Source organism: Centrocercus urophasianus, unplaced genomic scaffold (genome assembly GCF_019232065.1).
Source record: "Centrocercus urophasianus isolate 14NV4802_14NV808 unplaced genomic scaffold, USGS_Curo_1.0 seq_12, whole genome shotgun sequence".
Taxonomy (NCBI): Eukaryota; Metazoa; Chordata; class Aves; order Galliformes; family Phasianidae; genus Centrocercus; species Centrocercus urophasianus.
In genome coordinates this window covers 16,448,782-16,468,625 of record NW_024884364.1, presented here as the reverse complement: position 1 = coordinate 16,468,625, position 19,844 = coordinate 16,448,782, and the positions used below count along the sequence as shown (strand labels likewise).

Below are 19,844 nucleotides of genomic sequence, written 5' to 3'. Positions count from 1 at the left end.
GCTCTGCTGACAGCCCCTGCTAGTCCTCTGCAGTAGGTCAGGGCACAAGCTCCCTATCTCGCACACGTGTGCGGTGTCTAGTAGAAACTTACAAACACACCGTTTCATCTGCCTTCAGATAATTCTGCCCACGATCCTTACATATAGGACCACATTTCTGGTATCCTAGACTCCCCTCGTGCAACTACTTCACAAAGAACCCCACACTGCACGCTCAGCTTCTCTGTGCTCTTTTACCCCTGAACTGCACGTGCTGCTCCCCAGCTCCAGACACCCTGGCAGACACAGGTCCCTCCTGCCGAAAGCCCTTCATAACCCATTCCCTGACTCCCAGTGCTTCCCCACAACTTGGCCTCCACCTTCCAGCCACTCCAGCCCCAGCTCCTCGCACCCTCCCCTGGCTACATTCCCTCCTCCCATACCAACTCCAGCATACCTCGTGCTGCCGTACAGCTCTCCACATCCCTGCACGCGGACACCGATATCTCAGATCCCCCCTGCAACAAAGCCCCCAGCCTTTCCTCACAGCCTATCCCAACAACGATCACGTCCCCGCTGCACCCCTCTCCTCCCGCCCCAGCATCCCGGCCCCGCACACCTTTGTGCCCCGGTGTGCCCTGTGTCAGACCCACACCCCTCCCCAGCGCTGCCGGCTCTCTGTCCCCGGACACCCCCCGCAGCTGCCTCGAAAGAGTCGTCCCATCCCCTCTCGGGACTCAGCCCCGAAGCCCCCCGTGCCGCACCCAGCGCCTCTCTCCACGCAGCAGCCCCGGCACACACCTCAGAGCCCGTCGCTCACAGCACACAGCTTCCAGCTCACCCCTCCGCACGCAGCAGCCCCGCGGGCTCCGCTACAGCACAGCCCCCTCCCCGCAGCCCCCGGGACAGCCGGAGCTCAGCATCGCGTGCACCTCTCCGCAGCCCCACACACCAAACCCCCCGCCCGCCCGCCCGCCGCGCATCCCCGCGCCGCCGCCCCGCCGCCGCACACCCCCAGCCCGCGGGCGGCGCTCTCCCCCCGGCCCCCAACTCTCAAACTTTGGGCGGGCGGCGGCCGTCGCCGGGGGGCGGCTGAAGAGGAGGTGGGGGGCTGGTTGGTGGTGATGGTGGCGGGGGGGGGAGGCAGTGGCCGAGCGCCGCCTCCCCTCACTCACCGCCGGCCGCTGGGGGAGGGGCGGGGGCCGCGGCCGGGCTCAGCCCCGGGCGGGAGGGGGCGGCGCGGCGTCTCCCCCCGGCGGCGGCGGGTCCTTCCCCCTCCCGCAAACACACACAGGCTCCATTGTCCGCCGGCGCCTCCCCCCCCTCCTCGCCGCACGCGTGGTACCGCCCATCGCAGCCCCTCTCTCCCGCTCCCCCCCCCCTCCCGGTCCCCTCTTTTCCCCACGCACCGCTTCTTCTCCCCCCACCACTCCCCCCCCGGCCCGCGCCCCGCTCCCTCCCGCCTCCCCCCTCCCGCCGCGTCCCGCAACCCGCGGAGAGCGATGGTACCGCCCGTCGCGCGCGCCCCGCCCCGGGAATGGTACCGTCCCCGACTCACTCCGGCGGCGGGACCGCCTCTTACTCCCCGTTCCGGGCAGTGGTCTCGCCCGGCCTCCCGGCCCGCCCTTCCCCAGCGAGGGGGCGGGGACTGCGCCCCTTCCCCCCCTCCCCTGTCCCCCCGCACGCGCTCCCCTCCCGCCTTCGCCCGCACGGTGGTAGCAGCCGGGCTCTTAAAGGGACAGGCGCGGCGCCCCCCGCGCCTGCAAGGAGCGCCGCCCCGACCTCCTGCTGGCCGCGCCCCCTCTCTTAGCATAGCCCCGCCCCCGCCCGCGGTGACCCCGCCCCTCCGCCCCTTTTAAAGAGACGGCGCGCCCACCGCGGGCTGCCCGCCGTCTAACGGCCCCCCATCGGACACGGCCGTCAGGGAACCGCACGCCGTCGGGCCGCTGAAGCCGGGCGTAAAAATTCCTTTCCATGCGCTTCTGAAGAGAGCCGAGAGCTTCTTCTGGTGAAGACAGCATCAGGCCGGGCAGCAGCCGGCAGCTGAGCAGAGAAAGCAGGCAGCAAATGGCAAAGGGACACAATCTATCGGCATGCAGATGTGCCACGGCGTCCTGTCCTGAACACGTGTCCCATGTTTGGGGATTGAATGCTGGTGTGGTTGGAGTCTAGCTAACACTGAGGAGTTTTGAAGGTTTGCAGTGGCCTCCCATCCTTCTCAGCCACTGACTTATTTGGTGAAAAAAGCACTTTCAGCATCCACCAACCTTCACCCCCCACAACACATCCTTAAAATGGGCAATCCTGTGGGCTACAAGCAAGATCTTTCCATCCCGCAGCTGACAGAGGTGCACAGAACCGCTGCAGTCTCAGTGGGGAAAGCAGGCAGCTGGTTTTTGCATATCCGCAATGCTTGAATAACCTGTTTTGCCAAACACCACCAGAAGCGAACAGAAATGCAGTGGGTTCTCCCTCTATCCTCAGATGACCTGCAATGCCAGGTCCCTTTCCCACCTCTAGCACCATCCCAGAAGGCGGCCCTGGCATCACAGGGTGCCGTTCTTGGAGATGAAACCATCTCTGTCCTTGTTCCCCAGGTGCCTTTTCCTCCTCTCCAGTCCCTGCCCATCCCTTCGCAAAACTAAAAGCAAGACCTCTTTACAACCTCCTGAACACTGCAACAGTAGCTAACTCAAACCTGGTAAGCTATTAGATATTCTTCCTCGAGGTGGATACTTCTTAGCAGCAGCCTTCAACCCTTCCAATTTGCAGACCCTGGATAGCCCTTTGACTTCTGGGTTACATTTTCCACACAAGTCTGTTCCCAGCATCCCTGACCCCAAGGTGGCACTCCCAGTCCCCAGCCAGCCTTGCCAACCCACCCACCATTGCTAGCCCTAGGGGAGCCTTCCGGTTGAGATCAATAACACTGTGGAAACATACTGGTGAAACCAAACTGCTCAGCTCCACTTAAAACTACCACCTCTGCTGCCATTGGCTCAGCTCACTGACGCACAAGCCTTACCTACTCTTACACCGATACAGGCCTTCATTTTTGGTAACACCCACATTTTCTCCTCTCCCTTGCACTTCCCACTCTAGAAGTGGCTCAGCAAACGGAGAGGCTTCACAGAATGCCCAGGTCAAGGCAGCAAAACACAGTGTATGGATCACATACACCCATGGTGCTGCAGGCCCAAGAGCCAGCCCTGCCCTCACTGATATCACGCACCCACTGTGGTTTGTTGAAGGGGAACCTTTGCTTAAGCGGGGTGGTGAAGGCTGGGATTCTCCTAAGGAGACTAAAGAAGCCAGGCACCCAGTCTAATTTTTCTGAAGGAGATCCTACTCTGTGCTTCAGTCTTGACAAATACAACAGCAGCGGCAAGCACGAGGTGTTAGCAGGCTGCTGTTCTTGTTCTCATCCCTCCTCTGGCCAAGTACTTTGCTGTCTTCTCCCTGGAGGAGCTACAGGGGGAAAGGGAGCATAAAATGCTCCGAGCACACATATGCTGTGGTTCCTCTGGCTCCCCTCCCATCCCCCCTAACCCCATCCCCCCGCATTTCAAACAGTTATAAATGACTGTGCAACTCTGCAGGCAGCGGTCTCAAATAACCACACCAAGCCTCTCCCCTCCAACGGCTTTATGTCTCTTCCTTCCTCTCTTTGGGGCTCCGGATAGCAACTATCAAGGTGTTCTGCTTCACCCTCAAGAGTTAAGTTGATGCTGCACCCGCCGCCTTTGGGAATTTGCCACAGCAAACCGTCACAAGTGGTGAATTCCCAAGGCAGGGATTCTCAGCTGAGAGTCCCCTGGTGCCGTCCTCGAAGGGTTTTACCATGGGAACTAACAACAAGAGGCTCCCAAATGACATTCACTGTGACAACAGGCTGTACAACAGGGAAGTCAAGCCCCAGACCATGGAATTGCCCTGGCCAATTTGCAGAGCATCACCTTATCACGAGGCTTGCCTTCCTTTCGCCACGCTTGTAACAGCAGCACCAGAGAAGGCGGCTGCCCTGGCTCTGCAGAGTGCTCCAGCAGATCCAAGAACACCTTGGAAACAGTGCAGCTCACCATCCTAGGTACACTCTCCTCACAGCTCCCTGGCACCAGCAGTGTCAGAAGACCAGCTTTTCAACTCAGAAGCAGGTTCCTCTTCCATCAGTGTGAACCAAGCCTAAGGAAAGTTGCTACAGGAGCTCCAGTTCTGCAGAACAGATTAGACGAGATAGGCCAGCCAGCAGAATGCATTTGCATTACACTTGCTATAGATGCCGGCACACCCCAATTCCAGCTTTTATGCTCATTAGGGGCCTGGCCCTGCAAATTTTACGTGTGTGAGTAGAGTCCCACTGAAATACAATGGAGCTACTCATGCAAATAATATTAAGAGTGTGTAGGGCTGTGGCTCCATTTCACTACTCCATCTGCAGCAGACATAGAGGATCCTTCCACCCTCTCTTTCACACAGTTACTGCCATTCATTGGTGCCAGTCAAACAGTTTATGTAGCCACACTCACAGGTGAACCATTTAAACAATCCAACTTCTCTTTGAAAGCCTTACTAACAAGAAAACCCCTTAATGCCAGACCAGCTCCAATGCAGATTTCATCCCAACAAGTGGCTGAACTGGCACAACTGGAGGAGGTGGAAACATCTGAAGAAGAGGAATTTTTGAAAATGAGATTGAGGGCAGGAGAAATGGCAACATGGAGCCTTAGCATGTGGAAGTTGGAGGCATGACTCTCATCTGAAGTTACATCCTGCTGATCATCCACTCTCTGAAGCTAAACCAGCTCTAACCACACAACTATTTCACGTGAAAGAAACATCACCTCAGTGAAACAGCAGATTGTGCCTTTTCAGCCACTGATGCTTAAAAATGTTCCCTCAAGAAAATCCGCCACCACTCAGAAGAATTTGCAGACAGTTATTACTTCCAGGATCAGGGATATACGCTCCTCCCTACAGGAATGGGATGCAGTAACCACGTACCGTGGTCAGTGCACCACTGCTTCTGCAGTCAAAGGATCCCCCATCACTAGCTTTGACACGGCACGTTGGCCATGCAAAGTGTTCCCTCCATATTTTTTTTTTTTTCAGTTTATGGGCTATTTTATCTCCAGCAACTCTGTGCTGAAATTGCATCACATATTTCCTGCCTGCTGAGGCAAGATTTCCCACTTTCAGTGTGATCATAACCTTCCAGCAGGAAAGCTCCACTAACTCCTTAAGAGCCTTACTCTCCATACTGCCTCCTGACTTCTTTATTCACATACACCCGTGCAAAGTCAGTGTAAAATGCCAGCATGGCTGGAAATGAAGAACACAAATCACTGGGAGGATGCTTTGCTTTGTTTGCTTTGGGTCTGGGGCTTTTTGCCCTCTTCTTGCTCTGGAGCTGTAGCACTCCATGAAATCTTCTGATGAGCTTTGAGTTTTACATGGCTTTGTGTTCTAATGAGCCTTCTTCAAAAGAAAACACCCTGTTCTGTGAGGAACCCAGGTGATGATGGTTCTCACAGTGCCATGATCTTTCTGCTTCGGTACAGGGGAGATATCTTCAGGGATTGTGCTGTGGGATAAAATCTAAATCTGGACGGTATAAAAGAGACAGCAAAGGACCACAGCAAAGGGTAGTTTAACATCCACTGTTAACTTGGAAAAAAAGCCTCTTGCAAAAAAATATTTTATCTGTTATAAATCATTCCAGAAAGATGAGGAAACGGAGATTAGGGGGAGGGGGGCAGATGGTTGTGGCTTTGTTTGTAGTTCAGTTTCTTTTAGCATTCAACATTACTCTGAGCCCAGACAGTGTTGTCGATCCTCAAACCTGCAAACACCAAAGAACACTCCTTAATGGTTTCAGGTGAATGGTCCCTCTGCACCTTGATGTGTGTGGAACCGTACAAACTCATAGAGAAGGGAAAAGCAAACATATCTCTAACAATATCCATATACATATATATACGCAGACACATATATACGTTCTTGCAAAAACACACTTATACATCCCTACTTCTGTCCCTGCTCCTGGGATAAAGCCTCCTGTAGCTCACCTATACGGATTGCCACTGCCTTGCTGGCTGCAGAGGGTGCAGATGTCTGCTAGGAAGGCAGGCAGTGCAGGCTGCTCAACATCACCCTGTGGCAACAGCGTACAGATGATGGCAGACTCAGCTTGGGCAAGTAATGCCTCACTCTCGCTATTCCTATCTCCACAGAGAAGCATTTAATCTGGTGTTTTCCTATTCACTCATCAATCTCCAAACAACCCGAGCCCTAATCAGGTTTGGGCTGGAGCACTGAGCCAGACCTGTGGTTAAAATACATGACAGAAATGCATCTCCAGGCAGCCTTCTAGTTGATCTGCCTTTCTTCAAGGGCTAACTAAACTTACCTCCCCAGGACAAACACTTCTTACACTTAATATAAGTAAACTTCTGTTTACACATCCAATGTTCAAATTATCCCACAACAAAACTGAGATGTGATGAACAAATCCCACACATTGTAACATCATAGGCGCAGGAAGCTCTCGCCTTATTTAAAGAGTCGTCTCCAAAGTCAACAAGCAGGTATGAGGCAAATGCTATGCAGCAGTACAGATAAATGCTCAGTTTTATCCTCTGTGATTAAAAAAAAAAAATTTAAAAAAAAAAAAAAAAAGGAAGAAGGAGAGAAGAGATATTGAATCAGAAGGGAAATCAGGTAAACAGAATCTGGGGAAACATATGGTCATGCACTGCATGAAAAATATGAATTGATGCAAAACAGAGGTGGCAAAATTTGGCACACAGGAGGTTCCAAAACCAATGTTTGCCCAGGAACACTGTTCCCATTACACTGCTCCTATGTTTTACAGAGAACCGCCAACATACAGCAAGCGCTGTGGCCCTGCCAGGAGAATTTGGCTGCGGAACTGCCTGGCCCTTGAGCATTTTAAGATTCTCAGCCATCACTTTACACTCCTTTTGTATGCGTATGATTGTCTTTGACTGCAATGAGAATAGGCATGGCTGCAGCCCAGAAAATTGCCAGGCTCACCTCCCGCTTCCATTCAGCCACCTGATGAGCCTGTTCCAACATAGCAAGCACCCCAGCACAGCCACATAGCTCTGTAATGCCTGTCCCACTGCGCAGGGGCACACACACGTGCAATTTCATGGCATCAAACCAACCAAACAGAATGTTAACCCCAAAGGAATATTCCTGCAAATGTCCCGAAGAGCTGAAGAAATCGCCTTCCATTAGCAGCATCCTTTTCACAGGGTAAATGGAAGAAGGCTAAGTCTGCTTTCACACAGACAGACGGGCAGAAGTCATCTGTGGTCAACATGTACAACAGCCCTTTTGGCATAGCTGGCTCCTTGTATCTCCAGCATCTGGCTGCTTGGAGTGCCCGCCCACTGCACAACGGGGCAGCAGCACCACAGACCACAGCTGCCCCTACAGTCAGCGCACAGATGTTTGAGGGTAAAACGTGGCTCACATCTCTCCCACGAGGCTACAATAAAATAAAAATAACTTCAGCATGACTTCCCCTCTAGATTGCACATGAAGAAGAAACCAAGCCCCCACGGTACTGCAGACTGGCCCGTTAAAGCGAATGGTTAAATTCTTGCTATGAAAAAGTAGGCGTTGTTGTCTGTTTTGTGAGGCAGAAATCAATATTCCCGCCTCCTCTCCTTCTGTTATTTCACCTTGAGATACTCATACTCAGATAGACGAGATCTGAATCTTACTCCCCGCTACCGCAACTTTTCTCTCCCCAGCACCTCGCAGGGTCACCGACGTTCTTGCAGCCCTAACCTGCCTGTAATTTACCACTAAACTGAGCGCCACTGGAGGCTGACGCAGTGACTGATTTTCCTTCCAAATCACACCGTTGTAGCTATTTCTAACTATTTATCTACACCCTCTATCTCAGTCATTTGGCTCCCTGTGTGCTCCAATAACAACCCTCTCTCCACCGCAGCCTCTTTCCTCCCCGTGCCCCTATAATTCACTCCCCGGTGCTAGCCTCTTCCATACCACGGCTGTCTCATACAAACGATGCTTTGCTGCGAGATGCTCCTTCTGCTCCCTCTTAAACTAACTGCGGGGGGCAGCTGGGTTAAGCCTGTGAATGGGGACAGAGAGGTGAGAAGGACCCGAGTGACTGACGTTCAGCTCAAGCATGCCTGAAGCAATGCTGGCTGGGGAGAGACAAGCGGGGCAAGATAAGCTAGCAGCACAGAGGAACAGCTGCTCCTGCAACGAGGTTTCCCTTTGGCAGTTCAGACTCAGGGGCTGGGACCGATTCCCGCAGATCAGGTAGCGGTAATGCCAGGCTGCCTGGACTGATCTGATGAGTCCTCTTGGATGAAGCTCTGCCTACTATCATGCCTGCCTCTGTCACCTAGGATTAGACAACTGCAATATGCTCTGCTTGGCACAGTGCTTTAAATCCATTCATAAACTGAAGGCAGTGCAGAATTCAGCACTCTGTGAGATAAGCCACGTCTCTCACCCACAATCATTCTCACATTTGCGCTCCATTTTTATGCCATCTGACCGCTGCTTTCCAGACAAATTTTAACATGTTCCTACTGACCGCAAGTGCCTTCCATACTAGAAATCGTCTCACCTGAGAAATCACCCCTCCTTACACTTCCCAGAAGCAACAGAAAAGGCTGCTCTGACTCGATGCTCAGGAATCCCCTCCCCAGCTGAATGGAAACAGACAGCAGTCAGCCACATTTTGCATCACATCCTAGCACCCCAAAAGACGTGCAAATTTGCACAGGTGCGGAGGAGAGTGGTGCTGAGGGCTGCTCAGTCTCTAGTCTGCCATTGTTTGCTGGTGACAGCCTGATGAAATTGCTTGAGTTATAATGAAGACAGTTTTCATTATCTGTCATTTAAAAATGTCAGGGGAGCTCAGACTGAATGAATAGGTGCTACCTGTTGTTTCAAACAGCTTTTGATGAAGGCAATACATTCGAGAAGTGCTAGTCACTGATTTATAGGTGTTGCACGAAGATTACATAAAACAGTGCAACCCTCCATAGAAAACAATCAGATTTCCCCCTTGCTCTTCAGACACTGCTTTACTATCAGCACGTGCTGCTGACTTTCTCCTGCAATAATCAGCGGAGGCTTTTCAGATCTGCAAGATCCCAGATGACAGAAGACCATACTGACAAAAACTGGCATCTTATACCCATCCCTATTAGAGGGCACTTGAGAGTTTTGGCATAGCTACATAAACGCTTCACTCTAGTCCTGCATTTTCACTTGTGCACTTGGACTACTTTAGCAACAGATGTCATGACTGGACATACTTCTGTCCAAACGTTTTGCTAGTCACTCTCTGCTGAAGGTGTTGGCCTCTCACAGCTGAACCGCAAGAACAGACTGTGTGAAAGTTCCTAGTCCATCTGAGCACAAAATCTGCCAGCTTCTTTTAAATTATGTCTGTTTACTCCCTTGTATGGATGCATCTGCTCACAATACCTGCCTTGCAGATCCTGAGAGACACCTAGGACAGCATGTTTCTTTTCTCTCTACATCTTTATATCTCAGAGCATCTATTTAACAAGTGAGATGGTGCTGCAGAGGGGACCTGCCTAGCTAATGTTACCTTCACGGGATACAGCTGCCTGCAACATGGGCTGTTCCTGCAGGCAGCCTGCACCTTGTGCCCGTCCTTTCTCTTAGGCCACAACAAAATGAATGCCAGAAATCCAGCCAGGAAACAAGGACTGCGGGTAATATTATGGCCACATTGTTTTCAAAAACCACTTGCATTTTTGGTAATTGCTTTTATATAAGTATCCAACATCAAAGGGTGTAGCACGAATCTCTTGTAAGCATTGGAACCATGAAGCACAGGTACCTTCAGCTTAAGAATGAGACAACAATAAAGACTGCTGCCACTTGGCCCAGATAACACAACTGCTGCCTGCCCTTGTACCACACAAGTCACTTTGCTTCCTTACCTGGTTCACTATCTCCACATGCACAGAGACTGCTGTGTCCTCTGTGGCATCCCAGTTTTCAGTGGTGCATATATTGTCCAGAACCTTCAGAAGGCAGACTTGGTAAGTCACAAATGCAGGGGAGAAACAACAGTTGTTCTGAGACCCAATCGTTTTTGCATCCTGTTTCCATTAGGACAATGTTTCCCAGGCGCTCACATGAGGCACTCACATCCTTACAAAGCATCTCCCAAAGAAAAGGGTTTATGTTCCTGGCAACATGCTCCAAAAAAACATGTCCCCAGTTGCCTGCTGCCATAAGCAAGCACAACTCCAATGATTTCAATAAAGCTGCACTTTCTGCGGCCCTAAGGCTATAGCACTACAGTAAACAAAGCCAAATACCATCAGCCAGATGCTTGAAGCTCTGAACCAGCCCTCCAATGTCTGACAAGCACGAGCCACCAGAAGATGGCTGAATCCCCCATCTCAGCTAGCCATCACAGAGCTCCTTCCCTGCCAGCAGAACAGTGGTCTGGGGCCTCATTGCAGGGCACAGCAAGGGCTGGTGCACATCAGCTCAAACAAACACCTCCCACTTCAAGCTCTGGGCTACTGCCGGAACCATCTGGGGACACATCAGCACAAGTCGAGGGCAAACCCACAGCTCTGTTAGATGCTGGAATACAACCTGGAGCAGGAAGGATGCAATGCTGGGTCACAGCTCAGGACACAGCAAATTGACTTTCTGGCTTCAAAAGCAGTCCCTCAAAGCTGTCAGCAAGGAACCTCGACTTAATAGTGTAGTCTGGGGAAAGCACTGCACACTGTGAGTAACGCAAAAATCCATAGGCAGAGGAAATATTTTAAAACAGAGGAGGAAATTCTACTTGAAACGAATACTGTGAAGGTCTCTAAAATGAAATGCTCTGCAAAAAAATAAAGGAAAAAAAAGGATGTATTTGCCACATATAAATCTTTAATGATACCCTGTAGTTCTAACAAAATCTTTTTCTAGAAAACAAACAAACAAAAAAATAGAGACTGTAGTGCACCTGACAGAGTGACAATCCTCACATGGTCAAATATGATTTTCACACCTGGTAGATGAAATGACTCCACCGCATCCCAGCGACAGGGTTAGGGGCTAAGGTGATCTGCTAATGCAAGGTTAGAGACCACAGAATACATAATGGCTCTTCAGAGAGCACCTTTCAGATGCTCTTCTCATGTACAGTAGTGCACAGTGATCAGAAGGTCCTGGCAGCACAAACCGAAGTCGTTGTCACTGACAGGGCTTCTCACTGTGCAGAAGCCAGCTGATAGCTTGGGTTAAGACAACCAGCTCTCATGCCCATGCTCAGGCTCAGGATAAGGTCTGCTTTCTTGTAAGGGCAGTCCTGTTCTCTTTCATCTCCCCCTAGGCATGCCTCCTGCAGCACACCGGAGCTGATCAGCCACTCTCCTCACAGGCAAGCGGCAAGACCATCAAACTGAGACAACAAACTTCTCCTCCACGTACAGATGGAACCTCCAAGCCTTTAAAAGGAAGGCTTTTAACACCGTGAAAATCACGGGAAATATTGATCACAGGCCACGCCGGTAGGTACCCGATGGCATCCAGTCTGCCCCACACCAGCACACGAGAGTGCCGGATCAGGCTGCACAACTTGCTCAGGGACAAGACAGCCACAGCCCGCAGCCAGCCAGCCAGCAGCCCCTGGGGTACCGATACTCACAACAAAACATCCGAGTGGAACCCGCTAGGGGAGGAGGCGAGGAGCAATGTACCACACGCCCAGCACCACACAAAACATGTGGCTGAACAATGCGCTTGAAAAAATCTGGCTCCATAAATTAGGCTGCGATTCCCAGTTCTTTAACTCTCGGCTCCTGCTGACTTCTGTGGATAAAGGGGATGTTTGGCACTCCCGAGATCAGAAGCCAGATCGAATGCTTTTCAAGAAGTACACGGATGAGCATGTTCCTAGGGAAGAATGAGCTACAGCTAAGCCTTCAAATGATCACAAGGAGAACCTCCTGCCCACAGACAGGAAAGTGGTAACCTCCTTCACTTCCTTTGTGGCTTTAACCTAAACCACAACTCCTCCCTTTGGGTTAGGAGTCTCTTCCACTCATTCAGATGTTTGTCAGCTTGCCTCTGTCTATTACCCGGCATCTGTCACTGCCATATAGCAAAAACAAGCTGTCATCTTTTCTCTTCTGTCCTACACCCCCTCTTGCAGTCTCTTCTGTAAACAAGAATGGCTTCAACGCAAAGCAAAGCAAGTCTGAACTCTTCAGGCACAAGCAAAAGCTTGGCAATTTCAACAGCAGGGAGCAGGGGGAAAGGAGCAGACATCGGCACGCAGGCTGCAGGAGGAAAGGAGACATTGGCATGCAGGCTCCACCAGCATTTGGGAATGCTGACAGCGAGGGAACTCTGCAGCCAGCAGAAAGGATGATGCTGAACCAACTCACTCACAGGGCTTTTCCAGGAGCGCGAGTGCTCCTTTCAATCCCGGGTGGAACGTCCCTCCTTATGCCCTGAAGAGCTTCAGAGCATGGATAAGATGCTGTGAGCGGGGCTGAGCACAAGGAAGATCTGTGCTGCATAGAAGAGCCCAATGCCTGCGGCGCACACAGAGGTGGGAAGGTGTGGGGCACCCAGCAGGGAGAGACAGCAGCTCCCCTGCTTGGGATCTCCTCACCTGCTGAATGGAGTGAGGAGAAGGCTTTCTCTTCCTTTGAAACTTTCAGAGATTTCAAACCATTGTTCCATACCTAATTAAGGGGAAAAATTGCTTTCACAACCCATACCCAGAAACTGTGATCAAATGAATCAAAGGCACGGTTTCATTTCATCTTCTCGAAGCACTTTACTTCAAACTTAGACATATTTTGTAGCAATTTTCTTAAAAAGAACTGATCGCTCTGAAGGACTGAATTACAATATTGAGAACTTTCAAACACGAGGGCATTTGAAGTTTCAAAACTTTTCTCCACTTTCCTTTTTCTCCAAGAAGGGATACAAAACCAGAACCAACATTTCCCGAAAACAGCAGCAGCTTTGGCAAATCAGCAGTTCTCTAAGAAAAATGTATCACCAGAGAAAAATCTTAACAAAACCTCATTCTGTTATTTCCTCCCAGCACTGCACAAGAATATGCCTCCGCGGTGTAATTCAGCCTTAAGTTTCATAGCAACTCTGATTCAGACATATTGCACGCACAGATATTAGACCATGCCTTTGATATCATGAGAGCAATGCAAAATAGTGTATATACAATATGGCCAAGCAATGCTGCTATGGAAACCCCTTGCTTTTGAATTCCCGTACGTGGCTTGTTTCAGTTCTTATCCCTAACGCTGCTTTAACAGAATGCGGTGCATTTGATTTCCCTGCTCATCTCTCTCTGCTTTTGGACTCTCCCCTTTTGAAAAGTGAGTGCAGCAGGAGGTGATGCGACCTGCTGCATGCTGCTGATTCTGTACACATCACAAACTCCAGCAAGACGAGTAACCGATTTGTGCATCAGTTGCTGCAACTGTAACATGGAAACAGCTGGCAAAGAGCTGTTTGCATGTCTGCCTTTGGCTACGAGTCTAATATGCCTGGATTTCTGTGGCAGCCAGAAGATGCACGCATCTCGATTCTTATTTGCTAGTTTCTGTAGGCGAGGAGTCGCTGTCCCCTGCAGACCTATGCTGCTGATCTCTCTATATCGAAGAGCCGAATCAGGAAGTACAGTCGCCCACTCATGTAGCAAAGAGATAAGTAATAAAGCGCTGCACTTGCCAAGTTCTAAGGAGGTGGTTTCTTAAAAAGACATAGGAAGCTTTCATGCTTTGAAGCTGACTAATTTCAGAAGGCTCCCGTTTCGCTCTCTTCTTCTTTAACCTCTTCAAACTGTAGGATTACCTGCTTCCCCAAAGGGCTTGCTGCTAGGAACCGGCCAGATTAGAGGCACTAATGCTGAAGGATGGGGACCCTCTGCCGGCCAGCAAGGCGCTCTCAAGGACCCCCCAGGCACCTTTGGCTCCCTGCAGCATGGACACAGCACCCCGTGGCAGCCATCTGAACTGCTGCAGGTCCCAGGGTGAAGCGTTCCCATCCAGATGACTGCAGCACCTGAGCAGAGCAGGCCCTCTCGCAGCGACGGCTGCGAAATAAGCTCACCCGTGCAATCCAGTGATTGCAAATGCAGATTAAGTTACTTGCATTTGTCTGATTGTGTAATTGCCAGACTGCACATTCAAATGAGTATTTGTTTAACTGTGTGATATACAGATAGAGCTTATGTACTCGAGGCCAAATTCACCCCTGTTGCAATTTCCCCAACTCCAGCAGCAATTACTCTAAGGATTAATTTGGCCCACAGTGTTTTCTAGTGGATGTGATTCATCATCTCTTTCCTATAACAAAGAATAATACAGTGTTTCAATCAGCGGTGATGTCCTGGCCTCCTCGAGGCTGCCGGACTCCCTGTTTAATCAGACATAAAACAAATCACTTGTAGAGGCAGAGGCGTATAAGCATGCTTTAATTACAATATTGTAACACCAATTAGAGATCTATCTAATCGAGGACTCAGTACTTCCTACTCGGGTATTACTCCCATGTTGGGATAATTACTGCTAATTAAGCTTGGAACTAATTAGGCCAAATGATCTCATTTATACTAACATAGATGACTTCTAGGAGTTCACACGCAAAAAAAATCCAGGGGTGATTGTATCACTCCTGGACTCACCAGCACTTGGCTTCTGAGATAGACTGTCCCTCCCCAGCAGAGAAGCCCTGTTGGAACCCAAGTCCCAGACCTCAGGGCTCTTCCCAAGGTGCAGCAATGCTCTCCGGTGGCATTCCCACTGGCTGGCCCAAGTCACCGCCTGCTCTAAAGGACACCGTGCATTAACAGAGCCATACCCCATAGTGGTCCAGTTCAGGAAAACCTATCAATCACCCTCACCCAGTCTCAGTCACCTTGTCAGCACACCCCTACCACCGAAGCATTTCTTAAGCACACTGAATGTACTTGTTGCATGATTTGCATCGATGCTGTGTATGGTTAGAAATTACATCCCAAGCGTTTGGTAACAGAGGCTCAGCGCACCTCACAGCACGGCCGAGGGAAGCAGCTGACTGGCAAATGGAGCTCCTGTTCTCCCAGGCTCACTCTGCTTACAGCCTGGCTCATTTTAACAGAGCTGACTTCTCACTGCACTCAGAAAAAATAAAGGACAGCCTGTCAAGCCGTGTTTATGTTGCAGCTTCTCCTCCTCTCCCCTAGTCTCAGAATTTCTGCACCAGCTCAGCACTGAGACTCTCAGGTAAAGAGACACCAAGTCAAAGCAGCTGTTAGCAAAACTACCACTTAGACCTGCCTTTGGTTGATGGAAACAGCAGCAGGCAGGCAGTGCGGTGTTCCTTGCCTAATGCCAATTGGGTTGAACCAGTGGTAAGACAAAGCTTAAAAACAAAAGCTTTGAGTGCTGGATTTTTATCTGGTTAGCTTAGGGATTAAGTCGAACAGGAATTCAACTGTTGCTTTTCACCCGAAAGATGTTTTTTGCAACAGCAGCTTGATTTTCTCTTGCATTATTTGCTGATTTTAGCTTCATGCTGACAGAAAGAAAGCCACTTATTGAAAAGCACCTTTTGAAATAACTGGACATCCTGCAAATGCAAGGCAGGACTCAGATCTTCAGCCCCACCTGCCTGTGCTACTAACGTCACAGACATACATGGCCTCCCATCCCCGCACTCCCAGAGCAACTCAACACCTCTGCTCAGCCTGTCACAGCCACTGAGGCTGCAAACTGACAGGTCTGTGCTATAGTACAGGCCCATCACATTCACCACACAGATCACTCCTTCCCTTGCATCCTTTCTTCCAGCTTCTTCAAGATTCCAAGATCTGCTTCAAGGTGACGAACAACCCTGCACGCAGTAAAATCTGCTTTCTCCTTCCTGTTGGCTTTCTCTCACCAGCTCCCTTTATTGCTCCTAAACACTTTGTTCTTTAATGTTTTCTTCCACTTCAAGCCCGAACCCCAGAGCCAAAGCCACTGACACCAGGAATGTGCCATTGTCTTCAGGTCTTCTTCCAGCCTGCCCTTTTGTCCTCACATGATCATTGTTCCCTGGTGAGTCACAGCTCCCCCCCTTCCCTTCCACACGCCTCCCGAATAGGCTTCTCTTTCCCAAAGCCTGTCAGAGGGGAGCCCAGCAGGATTCCCTACACCAGCCTAACCCGGTACCAACACCTCCTGGAGCAGACCCTCCAGCTGCCTGAGGCATTTCCAGAGAAGTGCCACTTCTTTATGTGGCACATCAGTATAAGATTCACATATCACACAGGAATCCTCTGCAAACAATATTCTATTTCTGCCATTTTCCTCAGTGAGCAACATGGCTCCCAGCTCTGATCCCCCCCCCTCCACTTGTTACCCACTCCCATAGCAGCTCCAGAGTTCACTCCTCCCTCCTCTGGCAGTCCTGTCATTCCTTTCCTCCCAGCTGCCCAGGCCTTCCGTGCTACCTCCTCTGGTCCAGATACACCAGCAGACTACAAATGCAATCATCCATACGCATATCAGATTGCATACTGGAAACGCACATGCTTCCACATGCTGCAACAGAGCAGCCCGTGGCCCATTGAATCACATTTATTTGGGTATCTTGAGGAAAGGAGTGGGTCAGAGATCTTCTAACAGAAACACAACCGTCGAACCCAAAGTCTGAGCAAGGCAATGGTGGATACATCATCAGGGCAGCATTCAGCAGAAGCACACACTGGGCCAAAGGGGTCATTCTGAATGGCTAAAGAGGAGAAATTCAGGAGCTCGAGAACAGAAATGCATCCCACCCGAGCAGAAAACACCAATAAATAAGATGCTTTACGCTGACTGAGTGCCAGGAGCCTCCTAACATCCTCCCCAAGTGCTGCATACAGGACTCTCTTCAGCTGCCAGTGGTTTGGATGGCAGAAACCAAGCAAACAAGCTCCCTGAGTAACAGAGGAAGGAGGGGAAGCAACACCCAGGTGGAGGAACATCAAGTCACAACCACTACAGAAAGCACCAAGAATGCCCTAATTTTGGACTCCAAGAAGTCCTTCAGGATACAGGCTGTCTCTTGTCAGTGCTTGAGCTGCACACTGCACCACAGGACCCCACAAACAAATACCTCCTGTTACCAGCCTCCTGCAGAGAGACCATCACCACAGCACCTCCCATAGGGCAGCTGCAGAAGATGATGGTCTCTGACAGTGCCAGTCTGGAAAAACAGCCAGGGTCCCAGCAGCAGAATGGTAGGTGAGGTGGGACACCGACCCTGCCCCCTTTCATCTCAAATGTCTGGGTTGGGACTGGCTGCATTTTTAAAAGGAAAGCAAAGGGGCTGCTGCTTACTGCAGCAGTTGCCTGTTTGGAATTCCCAGCCCTCCTAAGAGCCCTCGCTCTGGCTCCTGCAGCATCCGGCAGCAACACATCCCTAAGTCTAGCTTAGAAACAAGATGTATTTATTTGTTATCATTTTCAGATCTCCGAGCGAGGTAAAGGTCAGAGCACTTATCTTCTGGGGTTGGTTCCTGCTCCCACTCATGTGATTCAAAACCAATTGAATGATTTTTTCCATCCTTCTCAGACAGAGAAAAATCCAGTGGGCCTGAAACCTGATACAAGGCATTTTCTAAAGAGGATCTGTGAGAAGAAAGGATCCACTGCAATGGGAGGCAGGGGAGGTTTGGAGATACTCTTAGGTACTCCTCCCCAGTCCCATGAGATGCAGTGAAATATGCATTGAGATGAATAAGGAGGCCACGGCTTTTTCCCCAAGTTTGACCCAAGCTGATGACAAGGACAGGAGCGAGCAGGTCACCTACGTGGCACTCCAAGGGGCTGCATTTTGGGTGATGAAACTCAAGGACAGGGCCACATGTACACGGGCTGCTCCATCATCTACAGGATTAACTGATGCAAAACATGGGAAGATGTGCTTTTTCTCTTTGCACCGTAGGACTTCATTAACCTTTCAGGAGCTTGCTGATAGTGAAGTAGAAGCAATGGGACAATCACTGTTCTGGGAGAAGTGACTTTTGCTGTGTCATTAATAGCACACACCTAGGAGAGATTAAAGCCACCAGCAAGCAATGGACACTGGACAGTCTGGACACTGACCAGTAATACTCCACATTTCATCTCTGCTCTCTGATCTGCTGTCTCAATGTCCCTTCTCCCTTCTCTCCAGTTGACAGCACGACCAGGGAGATAAGGAAACTAGATGGGGAGGCAAACAAGGCTGGAGAACATGATGGTAAGAGTCTGGGGAGAGACCTATCCCAGAGTCAAAGCAGGAGGGAAGGACCAAGTAAAACTGGTGAAGCAAGTACAGAGAGGGGGGAGAAACAGCTGTGGGAAAAACTGAAAAGGATGTATGGCATCTTACATAGAGCATGAGGGATGGATGCAAGGTCAGTCTGCTGCAAAGACAGAAGAGGAAAATCAGGAACTGTTTGGGTAGTAGAGCCAAAGCCCGTAACTTCTATTAGCCTAGGACTGAGTCATGCATGGCAGGGACAAATGTGGTGTTACTCAGAAATGGTGGAGAAAGTCACCATGCCCTGTCCTGACAGACACTGGCTGAACTTGAACACACGGACACCTGTGTGACCTCTTGATGCTTTGCTGCCAGGAGCCTCTACCTGGCCAGCACTCCCATCAGTCTGCTGCACCACTGCTGCCCACCCTGGGAAAGAGGTCCTCCATGCAGGGGCTGTTGCTCTGCCTGTGACAAGCACGGATATCTCCAGGTGATGGCCAGAGGAGGTGGCTGTACCATAGCCAGGTAGATCACAAAAAGCCAGCGGATGGCAGGGAGTGTGGGAGTAGAACAAGCAGCCAGGACCAGAGCAAGCCACAAGGCTGTGTCCAAGGAGGTACAGGGACACGAGGAGGCAAAATGTGAGACGACAGACTTCAGGCTGTCAGGCTGATCCCATGTGCTGTCGTTTTCTCTCAGCCCTTGCTAGCCTGGCCTGCAGGCACAGTCAGCAGCTCCCATGCAGCGAAGCTATGAGGATAGGCAGCAGAGGAAAGCAAAAAGAGGTCCAAGGTGGAGAGACTCACAAGGAAGGAATCCAGGAGAATCAACCGGAGAGAGGAGAAATGAAGAGTGTGGCACATGAATAATGGGGGAGGGTAGGAGATACAGGGTGAGAGAATAAAATGACATGAACAGAAGGAAGGGAGCTGCAAATAGAAGGGGATGTGGAAACAGCAGAGAGAAACAGATTGCCAGAGCGGTGGAAGTAGAGGAGACCTAGAGGGACAGAATATAATAAGAACCCTTAAAATGAGAGGAAAATAGGAGAGAGAAGGGAGGGAGAGGAAGAGTGAGAGAAGGATTTATGGTCTCCCTGAGAAGGAAGAAAGCCTTGAGCTTTTTTCTCCCTATCTCTCAAAGATTTTGTGAAGGCAGAGAGAAGACCTGTCATCCTCATTTTAAGAATGGAGGAGCTAAGGTGCAGAGGCTGAGAGATGCAGTGGATGAATGAGATGGCAGAAAAAAAGCTTAGCTTCCTACTTAAACACTCCTGTCAGAGACACAGGTGAAGAACAACCCTGACTTTCTCCTCTTGAGCACAGCAGAGAGAGATCACTACCCAGAGATGGTAGAAAGATGGCTTGAGAGAAGAATGAGAGATCAACCAAAGCAACGTAGCTACAGGAGTCACACCTGCTCTTTTTCACCAACACTCAATCTCTAGAGATCCAAACGTAGAGGTACTTGGAGTGAATTAGCCTAGAATGCACCAAAACAAGAGACAGCTGTTTTGGAGAATCATCAGCAGGGACAGGACACTACAGCGCAGGTCCAGCTGCTCACCTACC

The 19,844-nt window shown here is 50.4% G+C and overlaps 1 protein-coding gene across 4 annotated transcripts in view; it reads right to left on the bottom strand.

Moving 5' to 3' along the window:
* BCL9 (BCL9 transcription coactivator) overlaps nt 1–1,605 on the bottom strand; it is a 30,019-nt gene extending 28,414 nt beyond the window's left edge. The window contains exons 1-2 of one of the 4 annotated variants that reach the window (XM_042809937.1): nt 781–801; nt 437–497 (exon numbers count right to left, since the gene is read on the bottom strand). The gene's annotated coding sequence lies outside the window, so the exon portion shown is untranslated. The other 3 variants (XM_042809938.1, XM_042809940.1, XM_042809939.1) reach the window with 3 other exon arrangements.
* Between the last annotated feature and the right edge of the window lie 18,239 nt (nt 1,606–19,844).